Raw genomic sequence first — 17,564 nt, 5'->3', positions numbered from 1 at the left:
ATTCAAAGGCTTTATGAATATTCTTTTTCTTAAGATGTATAAATAATAATCAAGACTAATAAAATAAAGTTAGGACTACTTGTTTTATTAAAAAATTGGTTTCATTTATTAGCAACAATTAATTGAAATACTTTCTAAATAAATCACATTAATGTATCAATAAAGTACATAAGATGCCTGGGAAGAAAACTTAAAAATACATGAAGATACAAAAAACATGTATAAGACATTTTAGAATCGAGTTTAAAAAATATAGGATTGGGGTTTTTTTAAAAATCTTTTTTGCACTTTAGGTTCTGGGGTACATGTGAAGAACATGCAGGATTGTTGCCTAGGTACATACATGGCCATGTGGTTTGCTGCCTCCATCCCCCCATCACCTACATCTGTCATTTCTCCCCATGTTATCCCTCCCCAACTTCCTACCCTGGCTGTCCTTTCCCTAGTCCACCCCAAAAGACCTCAGTGTGTGATGCTCCTCTCCCCGTGTCCACGTGTTCTCATTGTTCAACACCCACCTATGAGTAAGAACATTCGGTGTTTGATTTTCTGCTCTTGTGTCAGTTTGCTGAGAATGATGGTTTCCAGGTTCATCCATGTCCCTACAAAGGACATAAACTCATCATTTTAGATGGCTGCATAGTATTCCATGGTGTATATGTGCCACATTTTCCCTGTCCAGTCTATCATCGATGGGCATTTGGGTTGGTTTCAGGTCTTTGCTATTGTAAACAGTGTCGCAATGAACATATGTGTGCATTTGTCTTTGTGATAGAACGATTTATAATCCTTTGGGTATATACCCAGTAATGGGATCGCTGGGTCAAATGGAATTTCTATTTCTAGGTCCTTGAGAAATCACCACACTGTCTTCCACAATGGTTGAACTAATTTACACTCCCACCAACAGTGTAAAAGTGTTCCTATTTCTCCACATCCCCTCCAGCATCTGTTGTCTCCAGATTTTTTAATGATATCCATTCTAACTGGAGTAAAATGGTATCTCAATATAGTTTTGATTTGCATTTATCTAATAATGATGATGAGCATTTTTTCATGTTTGTTGGCCTCATATATGTCTTCTTTTGAAAAGTTTCTGTTCATATCCTTTGCCCACTTTTGAATGGGTTTATTTATTATTTATTTTTTTTTTCTTGTAAATCTGTTTTAGTTCTTTGTAGATTCTGGATGTTAGCCCTTTGTCAGATGGGTAGATTGCAAAATTTTTTTCCCATTATGTTGGTTGCCGGTTCACTTTAATGATTGTTTCTTTTGCTGTGCAGAAGCTCTGGAGTTTAATTAGCTCCCTTTTGTCTATTTTGGCTTTCATTGCCAATGATTTTGGTGTTTTAGTCATGAAGTCCTTGCCTATGCCTATGTCCTTAAGGACTGAGTTTTTCAAAAAGTGAATTGAACTACCTTACTCATTTATGGGAACATTAAAATGGTGATTCCTACAAACAAGTCTATAAAAGCAAGCTAATTCTGGAGAAAAAGAACTAACACTTGACTAGATGATATTAAAATTGATATTCAACTCAAAATGGTCATTTAAAAACAGAACTAGGAAATTTGTAAAGAATTATAAATATTCCTCAGTGTCAAATTTGGCTGTAGTGCTATAATCCCTATAATTGTTATTAGAAAAATAATAGAAAACTACACGAATTGAGCATGAAATAGAGTAGTAAACTAATTAATAGATGATGCTAGGTTAATTGGATAACCTTAAGTGAAAATAGCAAATTGTATCTGAAATATCTATATATAAAATAAAATCTAGGACTGGACATGGTGGCTCACACCTGTAATCCCAGCACTTCAGGAGGCTGACGTGGGCAGATCACCTGACGTCAGGAGTTCAAGACCAGCCTTGCCAACATGATGAAAGCCCATCTCCACTCCACAGGAGCCCATCACCACACGCTGCTAATTTTTGTAAAACTACAAAAAAATTTTTTTTTTTTGTAAAATTTTTTTTTGTGAAAAATAAGTGTAAGTTGTTTCAAAATAATAAGTTTTTAGCTTGGATCCTTTGTTATCAACTTATTATTTTGAAACAACTTACACTTATTTTTCTAATAAATTTTGTTTATAGTGTCTTTGATAGAACAAAAGAACTTTTGATATAAATTATGTTCAAACACATTCATTTCCTTATTATTGTAGATATTTTATACTTTTATACAATTATCTTCCTCACGATGTATCACATATTTCATCTAAAAGTTTTACAATTTTCTAATTTGCATTAGGGTTTAATTAATCTCTGTGTTTTTTATTTTATATATAGATATTTCAGATAAAATTTGCTATTTTTCACTTAAGGTTATCCAATTAACCTAGCATCATCTATTAATTAGTTTACTACTCTATTTCATGCTCAATTCGTGTAGTTTTCTATTATTTTTCTAATAACAATTATAGGGATTATAGCACTACAGCCAAATTTGACACTGAGGAATATTTATAATTCTTTACAAGTTTCCTAGTTCTGTTTTTAAATGACCACTTTGAGTTGAATATCAATTTTAATATCATCTAGTCAAGTGTTAGTTCTTTTTCTCCAGAATTAGCTTGCTTTTATAGACTTGTTTGTAGGAATCACCATTTTAATGTTCCCATAAATGAGTAAGGTAGTTCAATTCACTTTTTGAAAAACTCAGTCCTTAAGGACATAGGCATAGGCAAGGACTTCATGACTAAAACACCAAAATCATTGGCAATGAAAGCCAAAATAGACTAAAGGGAGCTAATTAAACTCCAGAGCTTCTGCACAGCAAAAGAAACAATCATTAAAGTGAACCGGCAACCAACATAATGGGAAAAAAATTTTGCAATCTACCCATCTGACAAAGGGCTAACATCCAGAATCTACAAAGAACTAAAACAGATTTACAAGAAAAAAAAAATTAAAAAAATTAAAAAAATAAAAAAACCCATTCAAAAGTGGGCAAAGGATATGAACAGACACTTTTCAAAAGCAGCAAATGGTATCATAAATGAAGCAGAGGTAAGTCATTAGTTACCAATTTTCCCAGATCCAGCTCTCTGCCCCAAATATTTAGACTTTATACATGTTCTGGTTTACAATAGTGAGAAAATAAGTTTAACTGTCTGGTTTTGCCCTTTAGCCCACAGTAAAGTACTACTGAAAATAAGACCCTAATTTAACTTATAACTTGAAAACTTGGTGGAACTATTTCTTTTTTCTCTCAATGTGAAAGACAGTGAGGTACCCAAAACACCCAGAGACCCTCCACTTTTACAGTTAACTTTTGCATCTAGACTTGCTGTGCTGGTCGGATCACCTGTATAGACAGACGAGGTTCAGCCATTTGATCTGTGATGGCTCTGCCTGAGTGCAGGTTGGACACACATTTCTGACATTCAGAAATTTTGAGTGACAATGTAGGGGTTACCAATGTGAGAAGGAGCCGAAATGTCTGTGGTCCTGTGTGTAGAAGGCGAAAGCTCTTTATACACAACTAGACCACGGGATTCACCGCAGACGGAGCCTTCGTGTGATCAATATGGACGAGGAGAAAGGCGTAGCTTCCAAACCAGGCTTTCCCATTTCACCAGTTTCAATGCAATTGATTATGCCCCCTCGTCACAGCATCCACAGTGTGCAGTAGGTAAAATAGCAGAAATGTGGCAGCATTTAGAAGTTACTGAGGAAGGAAAATACAGCATCAGTGAAAAGGCATCATCATAGGCTAAGATTTTTAAGGATTATGTGAGATATATGCGTGGAATATTCAGTAAGGACCTGGGTCTCAGTATGTGAAACAACTCACTGAGTCAGACTGGTGTCTCGGAAAAAAATGAATCCTTGTCTCACTTAATATTTAAACCCTCTGCAATTATTTCGAAGCAGGACAGCTCTTGCATGTATTGGGAGAATATTCTAATTCTCTCAGTCCAGTGGTTTTGGCTACTTTACTTAAATTCCCGTTCTGTGAGCACATCAGAGAGAGCTACGTCAACAATGGAGTCTCTGCCAATTTTGATTTTCGTGACCCTGGAATTCTCCACTCTTCTCATCATACCGTTGTCTGTCTTGGATTGCTTCATGTCTGCTTTTTTGGTACAATCTGTTTGATGGCCACATTTGATTAGGAAAGCCATAACTAGTCTACTTACCTGTTTCTCTACAAATTAATGGCAGATGTGGGCTTTTTCTGATTCTTCTCAAATGTATTTATCTCTTAAAACAATCCCAATAAATGCCTACTTTCCCAGCCTCCGATTTAATTTGAGCTGTGTCGCAGATATTTCATTGTTTGATGAAATGTTATTTAATTGAAATAACTGTATTAGATTTTGGATCTCTACTTTCAACTTTTAGTTTCCAGCATGGTATCATCTAGTGACATGTGTGACTCAAGAATATTGAACAGGGTTCCCACGATTGATATCTTCACAAATTGTAAAGGGAATCAGTGATATCCCGTCTTTGTTTGCCAATCTTTACCAATGCTGTAAAACTAAAGAGTAGTAAGCAAGACACTTGATGGATAAAAGTGGACCCAGAATGTGCAGCAAGGGAGGGGACAACTTGCTCTTATGGTCTGGGGTGTCTGTGGCAACAGTATAAGATGATGTTGCCTTAGGGGATACTTGGAATACCAGTCAGCTTCAACGTGGCTTATCAACGCTGGCAAGATGCATGAAGCTACCAAGGCTTCTATGAGAATTACAGTTTAGGTGGGTATTTGATATAGAGGCTACCACACATAAAGAGTATACTGGGAGCTCTTGCTACAGAGATTTTTGCCATTTATTGTATTGTATAAATCTGTAACTTTTCATTTTCTTATTTGATAATCTTTTATTTTGCAATAAACTATTTCAGTGACAAATCAAACAAAAGGAAAGTTAACAATGAAAAGTTGAGTTCCAAATTTCCATTTTCTACAGATATTTTCCAATAAAAGTAATATTTGCACAAAGATTGTAGATATATGCAATCAGCCAGAAAAGAAATCTGTACAAGAATCTTTAGTATCTACTGAATATCAGACATTATTTTGGATGTAATAATAATGAACTAACCTAAGCAATTGCAGAGGGTGCTTTTACATACCACTGTGAAGAATGATATTTCACTTAGATCAAATATTTTTTCAAAATAATTTTACTCATTTTATTATGTTTAACAAAAATAGAGGTGAGGTGAGTCTTTTGTTGTTGTTGTTGAGGGAGTTTCGCTTTTGTTGCCCAGGCTGGAGTGCGATGGCACAATCTGGGCTCACCGCAACCTCTGCCTCCCGAGTTCAAGCGATTCTCCTGCCTCAGCCTCCTGAGTAGCTGAAACTACATGCATTTGCCACCATGCCCAGCTAAGTTTTGAAGTTTTAGTAGAGATGAGATTTCACCAGATTGACCAGGATGGTGTCAATCTCTTGACCTCATGATTCACCTGCCTCGGCCTCCTAAAATGCTGGGATTACAGGCGTGAGCCACTGCATGCAGCAGGTGAGCCTTGTGATGCATAGGTACTATCAGCAAATAAAAACTCCAAGAACAATAAGTACTACCTGTTTTACACTAATTCCAATTGATGTTTCAGATAGAAAATCAGTGAAGTGATTTCCAACAGTAATGGGTTCCACTTTTCACCAATAGAATAAAGATTCACTCTATAAAACATAAAATATCTGATGTTATACTGAATGTTTCTGTAAATTCAGACACCAGTTAAAAGTAAAATTAGTTTTTTTGTGGTGGCAATATGAATACAAATTTTCATGTAGTATAGATTCATAATAATTTTAAGAAAACTATGGAGGAGAAATGCACTTTGAATATGCTAGGGTGCAGGTAGTTAATTAACAGATATTGTGTTGTTTCATCAGATCAGGACTGAAATACTCATTTCTTCTGGCAGTAGTGGCTACCAATGGCTTGTAGCTGAGTTATTTCCAAAAAAATGTATCTGGCCAAAGGTAACTGCCTCAGCCAAAGTTATGACATCCTTGCTGGAAGCAGCTGAACTCTAATAACTGATATCTGTTGGAATTAAAAAGTCCTAATCCCCTTGTCTCAAGAGGACAAGTAAGAAGGGTTATCACACTCTTAAAATCCCACATGCAATTGGCTGAGGCTTCTGTTGCAACTACATCAAAGACCAACTTCCACTTCTAACAAAGTCTGTTCTCTTTATTTATCAATATTTTTAGCAAAATTCTCAATGAACATCAGCACTCAAATGTCTCTGTTGGTATCTGTTTTCAGCAATCCAAACTTTAGAGTAAGAGTGGTTTTATGAAATAAATTCTTCAATGGAATATTGGAGCTGTATCACAAACTAGATAATTCACAGTGAGAACCCCACTACTGGTGGGAGCAGACAGCCCTTGGCATGTTGCAGAAGTTCACTGTGGTGAATTCATACGGAATGAAGGTGGAGGGAAATGCACTCACATCTCATGCATTTCAAAGGTTCTGGGTTGTAGTGATTATAAGGACTATCAAACATATTTCTTTGGGGCATAGAAATATGGGAAGAAACAACTATGAAAAGCTGAGGCTGATTAATCACAAACTAAAAAATAAATGTGAGCCAGTGGGTTCATAAGAGGACATAAAAATCTTTCTGCAACATTCAGAAGAAAATAGAGAAGAAACCCAGGAGGTAATCTAATGTTTGTGATGCTCTAGAGAAGTCAGAATTCTCAAAACCAGATGGTCTGCTATACTACTGTCAAGATCATGATTGGGAGCCAGTGGAACACTGAGACTTCTGATAGAAATATCTGGAAAGATACACTTGAAGTATCCTGAATCTTCGGATTCTACTGAACTCTCTGGGCCTGAGGGAGCCATCTACTCTTCCCCGTCAATGGCTAGTGCAGTTTCCTTGACTTAGAAGTAGATGGGTCCTGCTTTGTTGCAACTCACAAGCCCTTGAGTTCTAACATGTCCATCCAACATACAGAATAGTGACTACTGTGAAGTCAGATTAGGTTTAGCAGACCTAGAACATCACTCCAGGACCATATTCTGCAGAAAATTCAGGACATATCCAGTAAGTATGGGCAGGGGCAGGGGAAGTAATTTTGAGATTGTATTTTAAGAGAGCAGTCAGTATCAAGTGGGAATAAAAACATTAAGTTGGAGAGTTTAGGGAATGATATCAGCAAGATGGCAAAATAGCAGGTCCCAAATTCCTCCCATGCACACAAACAAAAATACTGAGCAATTATCCATGGATAAAAAAAAATAGCTCTGAGGGAGCTCCAAAGTATAATTAAGATCCTGTAGCAGCTCAGTGAAGCACAATAAAACAAAAATGGCTGTGTATAAAAGGGTGAGAAGCATTTTATCTGCATGGCTTCATTCCCCAGGCTGGCAAACCTCAGTGCCAGAAAGAATCCCCTGGCCACAAATTTTCTTATTAGAGGAAAGGAGAGGAGGAAGACAGCAGCAGCATTTGCTACCAAGAATTACAGCAGCCTTTGCTGCCACCACAAACACACAAAGGCTTTGCCACCAGTGATGCCTGCACTCTTTGCCAAAACAAATTCAAGCAGCTGGAGCCAGAGCTACCATGCATCCACCAGGTTCAATATCAACATACCTCCTTGGACAAGGAATTTTTCACATTTATGCATTTTGAATCAGCCACCATCATGCATCTGGGAACCAGCATCTCTGCACATTACCAGACTCAGTGCCACTATACACACCAGACAGCCTGTGCCCTGACACCCACTCATCAGTAAAGGTATTTTCCTACTAAACCCCAACTAAAGTTTGGAAGAGATGATTGCTTCTTCAAATGTATAGACAGTAATACAAGGTTACAAGAAATACAAAGCAGTAGAGAAACGGTGCAATTAAAAGGCCAAAATAAACTTCCAGCAACTGACCTCAAAGAAATAGACAGATGTAAATTTCCTAATAAATAATTGAATATAATTATCTTAAAATGCTTATTAGATACAAGAAAGCACAAATAGACAAACCATTTGGAAATCAGGAAAACAATAAATGAATAAGGGAAGTTCAACAAAGAAATAGACATCATTTAAAAATTCTGAAGCTAAAGAACACAATGACTGAAATAAAAAATGCAATAGAATTTTAACATCACACTTGACCAAGAAGAAAGACCAGTGAACCTGAAGACAAGTTATTTGAAATTATCTAGAGGATACAAAAATGAGAAAATAAAAATTTAAAAAGAGTAAAGAATACCCATAATATTTACAGGACATCATTAAGCAAACTGATCTACAAATTATGGGATTCACAGAAGAAGTAGAAAGAGAGTGAAAGGTAAAGAATGCTTATTTAATGATGATACAGTGCATTTAGTGTACACTGCTCAGGTGATAGGTGCACTGATGTCTCAGAAATCACCACTAAATAACTTATTCATGTAACCAACACAACCTGTTCTTTAAAAATCTATTGAAATAAAAAAAGGAAAAAATGAAGAAATAATGATGGAAAACATCCTACATCTTGGGAAGAAAACAGACATCCAAATTTAAGAAGTCCAAAGATTCCCAGTTAGTTTGCACATACAGAGGTCTACACTGAGATACATTATAATATGTTGTCTCACCTTTTTGGGGGAAAAAAAAGTAAGAAAAAGAACATTTTAAAAATAGCTATTTTAAAAGGCTACCAACATAATTACATTGTCTTGCATATGCATCAGTAACTTAAAAAGTCATGTAACTTTTATTGTAACCATTAAACTTAAGATGACCATCTTTCCTTCATCTTGTCTTCTCAGTAGTGGCAGTAATTTTCTCTCCTTTTACTGGACTTGACCTAATGCCCTTGCTGTATTAGTCCATTCTTGCACTACTATAAAGAATACCTGAGATTATTTATAAGGAAAATAATTTTAATTGGCTCATGATTTTTTAGGCTGTACAGGAAGCATGCACTATCTGCTCAGCTTCTGAGGAGGCCACAGAAAACCTACAACCATGGAAGAGGGTGAAGGGGGAAGTAGGCACATCCACAAGACCAGAGCAGGAGGAAGAGAGAGAAAGGGTAAGTGCCACACACTTTCAAACAACCAGACCTAATGAGAACTCTATCACAAGCACAACACCAAAGGCACGGTGCTAAACCGTTTATGAAGGATTCACCCCCATGATCCTATCATCCCCCCCCCAAACTCTACGTTCAACACTGAGTATTGTAATTTAACATGAGATTTGGGTAGGGACACAGACCCAAACCTTTATTCCAGTTCCTACTTAGTTCCTCATCTCCATCTAAGACCTCCTCAGCTTGGTCTTCACTGTTCATGTTACTATCAGCATTTTGGTCATAACCATTCAGCAAGTCTCTAGGAAGTTCCAAATTTTCCCCATTTTCCTGTCTTTTTCCAAGCCCTCCACATTCTTCCAATATCTGGCTGTTACTCAGTTCCAAAGCTGCACCCACATTTTCAGTTGTCTTTCTAGCAATACGTTACTCCTTGGTACAAATTCTTGCCCTTCTATTAAGAAATACCTGATATGCTGTAATTCATAAAGAAAAGAGGTTTAATTGGCTGACGATTCTGTAGGTTGTACAAGAAACATGGCAGTATCTGCTTCACCTCTGAGGAGGCCTCAGGAAGCCTACCATCAATGTGGAAGGTGAAGGGGGAAGCTGGTACATTTTACATTGCCAGAGCAGGAGGAAGATAAGGAGATGTGGCATACCACACACATATACACAACCAGATCTTGTGAGAACTCTATCATAAGAACAACACCAAAGGGATGGCATTAAACCATTCATAAAGGATCCACCCTCATGATCCAATCTTCTTCCACCAGGCCCCACCTCCAGTACTGGGGATTGCAATTGAACATGAGGTTTGGGTGGGGACACAGATACAAACTATATCGCTTGCTAAATTGGTATAGATTATACTTATCCTGTGTTAAGAAAACTAGGGCAACTCTATATGTGATCTCATCAGGTTTCTACTGCAAAATTTCTATCACTCCATCTTGCTTCGTTACTTTCAATCATTAGGGAGAAGACCTGTGACAAGCGGGTAGTTTCTGTGTTTTCTTGATCCTGTGATTCTTGCTTCCTTGATGATTTTGTTAATTATTTTCTTTGAGAATAATTTGGTCTCACTAATATTCTCATTAACTACTTTTTCAGACATGTCCAGTTTTCTCTATTTAAAGCACAACAAAACAAAATAGGAAATACCATTCTTTCATTACCCAAGGCATTTTCTCAGTTTGTCATTTGCTTTGTCATCTAACTTTGTCTTTTGCTTTTGTATTTTTACTATCTAACATCTATCTATCTACTGTTTATATTAGAAATTAATTTTAGCATTTACTTTCTATCCAACTCCTCAAATATCTGATTTATTTCTGTTAAGGATGCTGTGCACACTGTCAAACTAAATATTCATAATTTTCAATTTTCATGATTTTCCTAATCTAAATAATAACAACTTCTATTGCTTTCTCCACTGCCTTACTAAATCTTCTCCACCCACTCCTTCCACAGCTCACTACAGCCTTGATATCACCAGCTGGATATATTCTCTCCTATGTACCCACAAAGAAATCTATTTTTGTCATTAATTCATAGGCATATAATTATATCATCATCTTTATAGCTTTTATAGTTTTCCTGATCAGTGGCACATTTTCTATTCCCTGCTTAAATTTATAACCAGATAGTCTACAATTTCCTTAATTCATCATGTCTGCAAAATAAAGTCATTACATGACTTGCATAGCCATCTCTTCCTTCTCATTTCTCTAATTCTGTTAACACTGAAGTTTTCTTGGCTCATTCTTCCTAGTTTCATATGCCTACATATGTATTAAACCATGTTGGATTTTGCATCTTGAATTCCTACTTCCCCTCCATTCTTCAAGGGTTACCTCCTTCTCACCTGGATTTCTGTTATATTGGGCATTGTTACACTCAAAGAGATTTTTCTTATAGGATAGTAACAAATATACTTGTAATAGCAATAGCTTTTGCATATTAAATAGACATTTTGTTCCTTGAGTAACGATAATGGGAGGTAGGTGATGTCTTTGAAAGAAAATCAAATAAAAACCATAAATAAATACATAAATAAATGGATCTATTGCTGAAATATTTCTGGGGATATAATAAAGTTATTCATTTTTATATAAAACTACAATGAAGAGACAGATATACCGGTACTCTTATAGTGGTTCTGGAAATAATTATTGATATCATAGGATTAGGAGAAATCAAATATATCATTGAACAATAATTATGAGAAGCTTCACAAAGAAAGCAGCTAAGGGCATGTGGTGAAACTGGTTGTGAAAGGTTAATTTTGATTTCTTATGGTTTGTGGGCTTGATGATAAGTAAGGTATTTTGTTCTAAGAACGTTAAATATTAGGCAAAGAAACAGACTCTTGGTTGGCTTTTATATTTTATGTAGACTATATTTGGAATAGGAGTAATGAGAAAGTAGAAGTTAAGGAGTTTAAAGGTAAAGTGTGTAAACAGACACACAGGCAGCCCATCACTTGGACTCTCTTCTCCTCTCCAGGTCATTTCCTGGAGGTTTTTGGTTGCTTAACCAAGGACAAAACCAGCAAGGTGTAACTGTGGCTTTTATTGGAAATGAAATGAAGTGCAGAAGACACTGGCAGGATCTCTTACAAACACCTACTGTTTCAGAGAAGAAGAGCTGGGATGGATGGAAAATAGGATGACTATAATCAGTATGTTTGAACCTTATGCTGAACAGCAGAAGTTAATGGAAGCTGCCTCGCATAGATTCTGGCTGAGTAGAATCAGCTTATTTCTAATGAGACCCAAGTATTTGTCTTAGTCTACCTGTGTACTATAACAGCATATACTAAGCTGGGTAGCTTGAAAACAACAGAAATTTATTTCTTGTAATCCTAGAGTCTGGAATGTCAAGGAACAGTGAGGTTCTACCAGAACCTCTCTCTTACCAAGAGCCCACTTCCTTCATGTATAGATGTCTTCTCACTGTGACCTCACGTGGTAAGGGACTAGCCTGCTCTCCATGGTCTCTTATAAGGGCACTGATCTCAATCATAAATTCCAAAGGCCTTAGCTCTTACTATAATCACCTTAGGTATTAAGATTTAACATATGAATGCTGGGTGGACACAAACATTCAGACCATAGCAGTATTGGAGACCACTATAGACAGAATAACACAGCGTAATTCAGAGTACTGTGATTTAGTCGTTTATGAGGCTTTGAGATTGTTAATTCTCATGACTCCCTTTGAGAAAATTTGGCTATAGGAATCAAAAGCATAAAATACATTTATACTTATTGACTTGGCAATATAACTTATCAAAACTGATCCTGAGGAAAAATCTATGTCAAATTACATCAAGGATATGCATCATCATTTATCATAACACACTGTAAAGCCACATAAATATCTAACAAGAGAAGCCAGGCTATGCAAAATGATACATCCACACACTGTCATATGAAACACCACTAAATTCAGCTCTCAAATAATTTTTAGAGATTTTGAAGAATACCTCATTTCACAATGTCAAATGATGCAGGAACCAGATTTATCTACAAGTTCAAAATTGTATATATGTGCATGAAGAGATTGAGAGAGGGTGAGAGGTGAGAAAATACTTTAAAGTATTAGTGATCACTTTTATCTAGTAAAAGGAACTCAAGGGTTTTTGTTATTTTAATTCTAAAAGAAAATTGTGTTGCATTTTTCCCAAATTTACTTTATAATAATTGATGTACTTTATAATTGTCCTCATGTAGTTTTTACTATTTTTATGGCATTTTAGTCTATATTAATTTATTTTATTTCTTCAATGCTCTGGTTTTGTATATAAGCAGCGTTGAATTATTTGTCTTATTTGAGATTTGTTTTAAATTGTTTTAGAATTAAATGGCTTATCAGACAGTTAGAAGAAAGAAAAAGAATGAACAAAGCAGCAATTTGAAAAATTACTCAAGCAGAAATTCAGATATGTTAGTAAAGTAGAAAAGATAATCAATATTTATAATTTTAAAACTTTTAAATAATGTATATATTATGAAAGAAAAAGTATAATCAAATATGTATTCGAAGAGTCCTTTTAAAATTGAATTTAAAAACTGGCTTTAAAAACTAGGAAATATTTTCAGGCAAACAATAAAAAAGATTCATATGTATATTTTTAATTTCAAGGATAAAAAAGGGGCTCCTGAAAATTTTTTCAAACAAATTTCTATCAGATTTGCTATGAAACTGTCCCCCATCCAACATCAGATGAATATGAATCAACGTTTATCGAATGAGCAGACAGAAAATGTCTTCGAATTTTCTGAAGTATTTCAACTTTTTACATACAAAAGTGAGATATAAACATTTTACCCTTGGTGAAAGTTGTCTTACCTGTTCTGGATCTTTCATTTCAACAGAGACTGTAACTGAAATTGACTGAGGATAATCAGCCTCATAGACACCTACCTGAATTTGAAATATGTCTCTTTCATTTGCTCATTCATTCAGGCCATAAATATTCATCAAACTCCTGCTGTGTATGGCACTATTTTTAAGTACTGGGAATAGAAGAGGGTATAAGATGGATTTATCCATGACCTACTGTTCCTTTTCTTCTCGTAGGGAGATCAAGAAGTTAAAAATAAGTAAGTAAATGGTTGAATAATTTTATAAATATTTAGGGTTTGTCAAAAGCTTATATTTTATACTAGATCAAGATAATTTCAAATCACTCTTATAATATCTAAATAGCATAGGGTTACTAGTTGAGAATTTAAATTTGGATTCCCGGTGTATTTGAGCTGTCACTAGTGATAACTAGCCATGTAACCTTGAGCAAGTGATTTAATCTCTTTTGTGTTTCACAGATGAAAGTAAACAATTCGAGGGTTTGCTTAAAAAATTAAACCAGATAATATATGTGAAGTACTTAAGTCCATCCAAGAATACAATAGTGTTCATAAATCCTGTTATTATTATTTAAAAGAATCTCTAAAATGTCACAAGATAACACTCATAATAATAACATGAAAATTAGAAAATAGATTTTCAATCTTGTCTAAAGCATGTAAAGCAACATTTTATTTTCCCACTTCTTTCCTTCACATCTTAGTCTAAACGGAAAAGAAATGATTTGTTATTGGAAAGGCCATGAATATGTGGGCGGGTGGCAGCAGCTGTTTCGTCTCCAGCGTGATCCAATGCATGGCATACAATTTAGTTAACTTACTCTGACACGAATAAAAGTCTGGCATCTTGAAATATCATTCCTATGTGATTCGTATGCTCCAAAGAAAATGAAATCAAGGTCAAAAAATATCATTCTCATACATCTTCAATCACAGCTTTCCTATTTATTATAAACATCGAGCTAGAAAATGCTACCAATCACAAAAACCCAGAAAAGAAATAAAGTCCAACGTAAATTACAAATGATAGGGTGTGATTCCATAGTCGAAATCGAGTAAAGAGTGGTGGAGAGCGTTGAAAGATTCATCACCAAGTGTCAAACATGATTACACAGATGGCAGGAAGGATCCATCACACGAAGGTAGAAGAACTGGAAGCAGCTTGATGACAGAGTTTTCATAATTTGTGTTTATAGTCTTCTGAGTTCTAAAGAAAGTTTAGAAGGGTGATGAATTTTTTAACTATAAAGGATTTCAAGGAGACATCTCCTTGGTTTGTTCACAAGTGAAGCATAGGAGCTCATGCATGATCTTCTAGAATATAAACCAGAAATGTCCAAGGTGTAACTGGCTTAAAGATACGACATTTCTGCTCTGGGGGGAAATAATATTGAGTGTGCAGGGAGGGATGAGGATGGGGAGAATCCTAGTGGACTGTGTGTATGAGATTCTGGGGAAAGAAAGGAGGGGCTCTCAAGCATGAGACTGCAATGAAATTACAATAAAATGTTGTGCTCAGGGACATAATATTAGACATAACTCACACTTGAATGTGAGTATCAGCTAACATATTGTGCCATGTAAAATCTTATAAAAATGACTCAACCTCTTCAAGGTTACACATAGTTGATTAGGAACAATAATACAGCTTCATAGGCTTGTGAAGAATAAATGAGTTGATGTATCATAGCCTCAGAGTATAATGAGTCTCACATAGCAAGCTCTACATAAGATGTAGTTACCATTACTATTGTTATTAGTATTATTATTATATAAATGGATGTGGTGGAAGCACCAGGGCCAGCTTGCCTCCTTCCTAGCAGTTAATGGGCTGGTCCTATAAGCTGGAAGCAACACATTCAGTCCTGAATATAGACATTTCTCCAAATATTTAATAGAGGCAGAGTCTGTCATTTCCCTTCTAAAGTGTCTTAATTTAAAAATACCTGATCTGACAACAGTTATGTAAGGCAGTTTCAAAAGCCTGCCTGCTGGAGGACTAGCTCTTTAAGAGCTATGCCTGAAGTCTGGAGCTGGCCTCATAAGATGATGCAGGGAGCAGTTCTATTCCAGAGGAATCAGTATCTGACAAGCATCTGAAGTCCCAACTTGGCTCTCGACTGAGGTCTAATCATTTCCCTGATTGCTTTCTAATAGCTCTGAGATGAAGCCCAGGGTGCTTCTGGCAGGCCTCCCTGCACAGGAGCATGGAGGGTGCTGCACAGCTGACTACCTTGGCTCCTGGCTCATGGAATGCCTGGCTCAGCAGTGAAACCAGCAAAAGGCATGGTGGCCAAGATGAATCACTTCACATTTCTTAAATGAAAGAGTCTGTACTTCTCAATGGTGGTTTCGTTTCTCATCTTAAAATTGTAACATTTCCTTTCTAATTCTATTTCATTTCCTAGGATTTTAACTTTCCATTTGGGAAGAAATATATAAACCGTTCTAGATATAGATCATAGTGTGATATTTTCAAAAAGAATTTGACATGTAACTTTCGTACAAAAACATTAAACAAGGGCTTATATATGCTATATTTCTACTAAAGATACATGTTAAATTTTCTCGTAGGAAACAAATGTATTTGAGTAACAATGGCCCAATTTCACTGGGGATCCAGAGCGATTTCTGGTAATAGATTCTATCACTGACAAATCCATTTCAAGGATCCTGGGAGACCTACCAAGACACTTGGATGATTTGACTAGGTTGAATAAGAAACCATTTTTTTTTTTTTTTTTTTTTTTTGAGACGGAGTTTCGCCCTTGTTGCCCAGGCTGGAGTGCAATGGCGCGATCTCGGCTCACCGCAACCTCCGCCTCCTGGGTTCAGGCAATTCTCCTGCCTCAGCCTCCTGAGTAGCTGGGATTACAGGCACGTGCCACCATGCCCAGCTAATTTTTTGTATTTTTAGTAGAGACGGGGTTTCACCATGTTGACCCGGATGGTCTCGATCTCTCGACCTCATGATCCACCTGCCTCGGCCTCCCAAAGTGCTGGGATTACAGGCTTGAGCCACCGCGCCCGGCGAAACCATTTTTTTAAATTGCATTTTAGGTTTGGGGGTACATGTGAAGAACATGCAAGATTGTTGCATAGGTACACACGTGGCAGTGTGCTTTGCTGCCTTCCTCCCCCTCACCTATATCTGACATTTCTCCCCATGCCATTCCCCCCCAACTCCCCACCCCCCACTGTCCCTCCCAAGAAACCACTTTTGTTTTTTCATTTTACGTGTCCCCCAAGGTTAACAGATCACTGGGTCACAGTTTCTAAAAGCCCAGAAATAAAGAGTCTTTTTCATGTCAAAAATAGAAATTGTGATCAAATTGTAAATCTTCCACCATGGGAAATTGCACGTTTACTATCACAAAATAATTGATTTATTCTCAACATACATCGTTATTGTTAATAGCTTCCTCCAAATTAAATAATAAACAATAATCCCAGCTTTCCAAAGCATTTAATACTATCAGATGAACTAAAAAACCTTTTTTCACCAGGATTTCTAGAAGGTAAAATAAAAGTCTTTTGTAAAAGCCACAGAAATGTTTTCGGTTGCAATTTGATTATTTTGTCACTTTTGGGATCCTCAGGAATATTTGCTTCATATAGATTTTAATTATTATAGCATAGCCTTTTTTTGTGGTTTTCCGGTAAGACGGTTTCTGCTGTTTTCAATCTGAAGCAGAGCGCTCTCACCGCCTTAGTTTTTGATTATTTGTATATAGATGTGGCATAATTAACCATAATTGTTCATATTCTTTCACTGTCTTTACTGCAAGAAAAGTCCTAGTGAAACATCTTATTGTACTGCAAGATCTCAGATTGTCGGGGGTTAACTTGCAGCATGACCCGTAATTGGGTTTCATTAACAGTGGGTATGAATGTCCCTTGAGGCACATTGTTTAGATTTATATACACAGAATGAAACTCTTTTGAGCTACCAGTGAACAGCTCCTTGGCTAATGGAGTCCTCCATGGAGACTAAATGGGTGTTATAACTCCTCTACCTTCTGTATGTCCCCACTTATATTCAAGTAGAAAGAAAGTACTTACAATATTTCAGAAATACCATACTCCTACTTTCTGGGGGAAAATTAAGAGCAACAGCTCACTAATTTCTGCAAAAAGAACATAATGGCATGGTATTTTCTAATTTTCACA

This window comes from Saimiri boliviensis, chromosome 10 (assembly GCF_048565385.1).
Source record: "Saimiri boliviensis isolate mSaiBol1 chromosome 10, mSaiBol1.pri, whole genome shotgun sequence".
NCBI lineage: Eukaryota > Metazoa > Chordata > Mammalia > Primates > Cebidae > Saimiri > Saimiri boliviensis.
The sequence above is the reverse complement of the archived record's forward strand: the minus strand, read 5'-3'. Positions refer to the sequence as shown.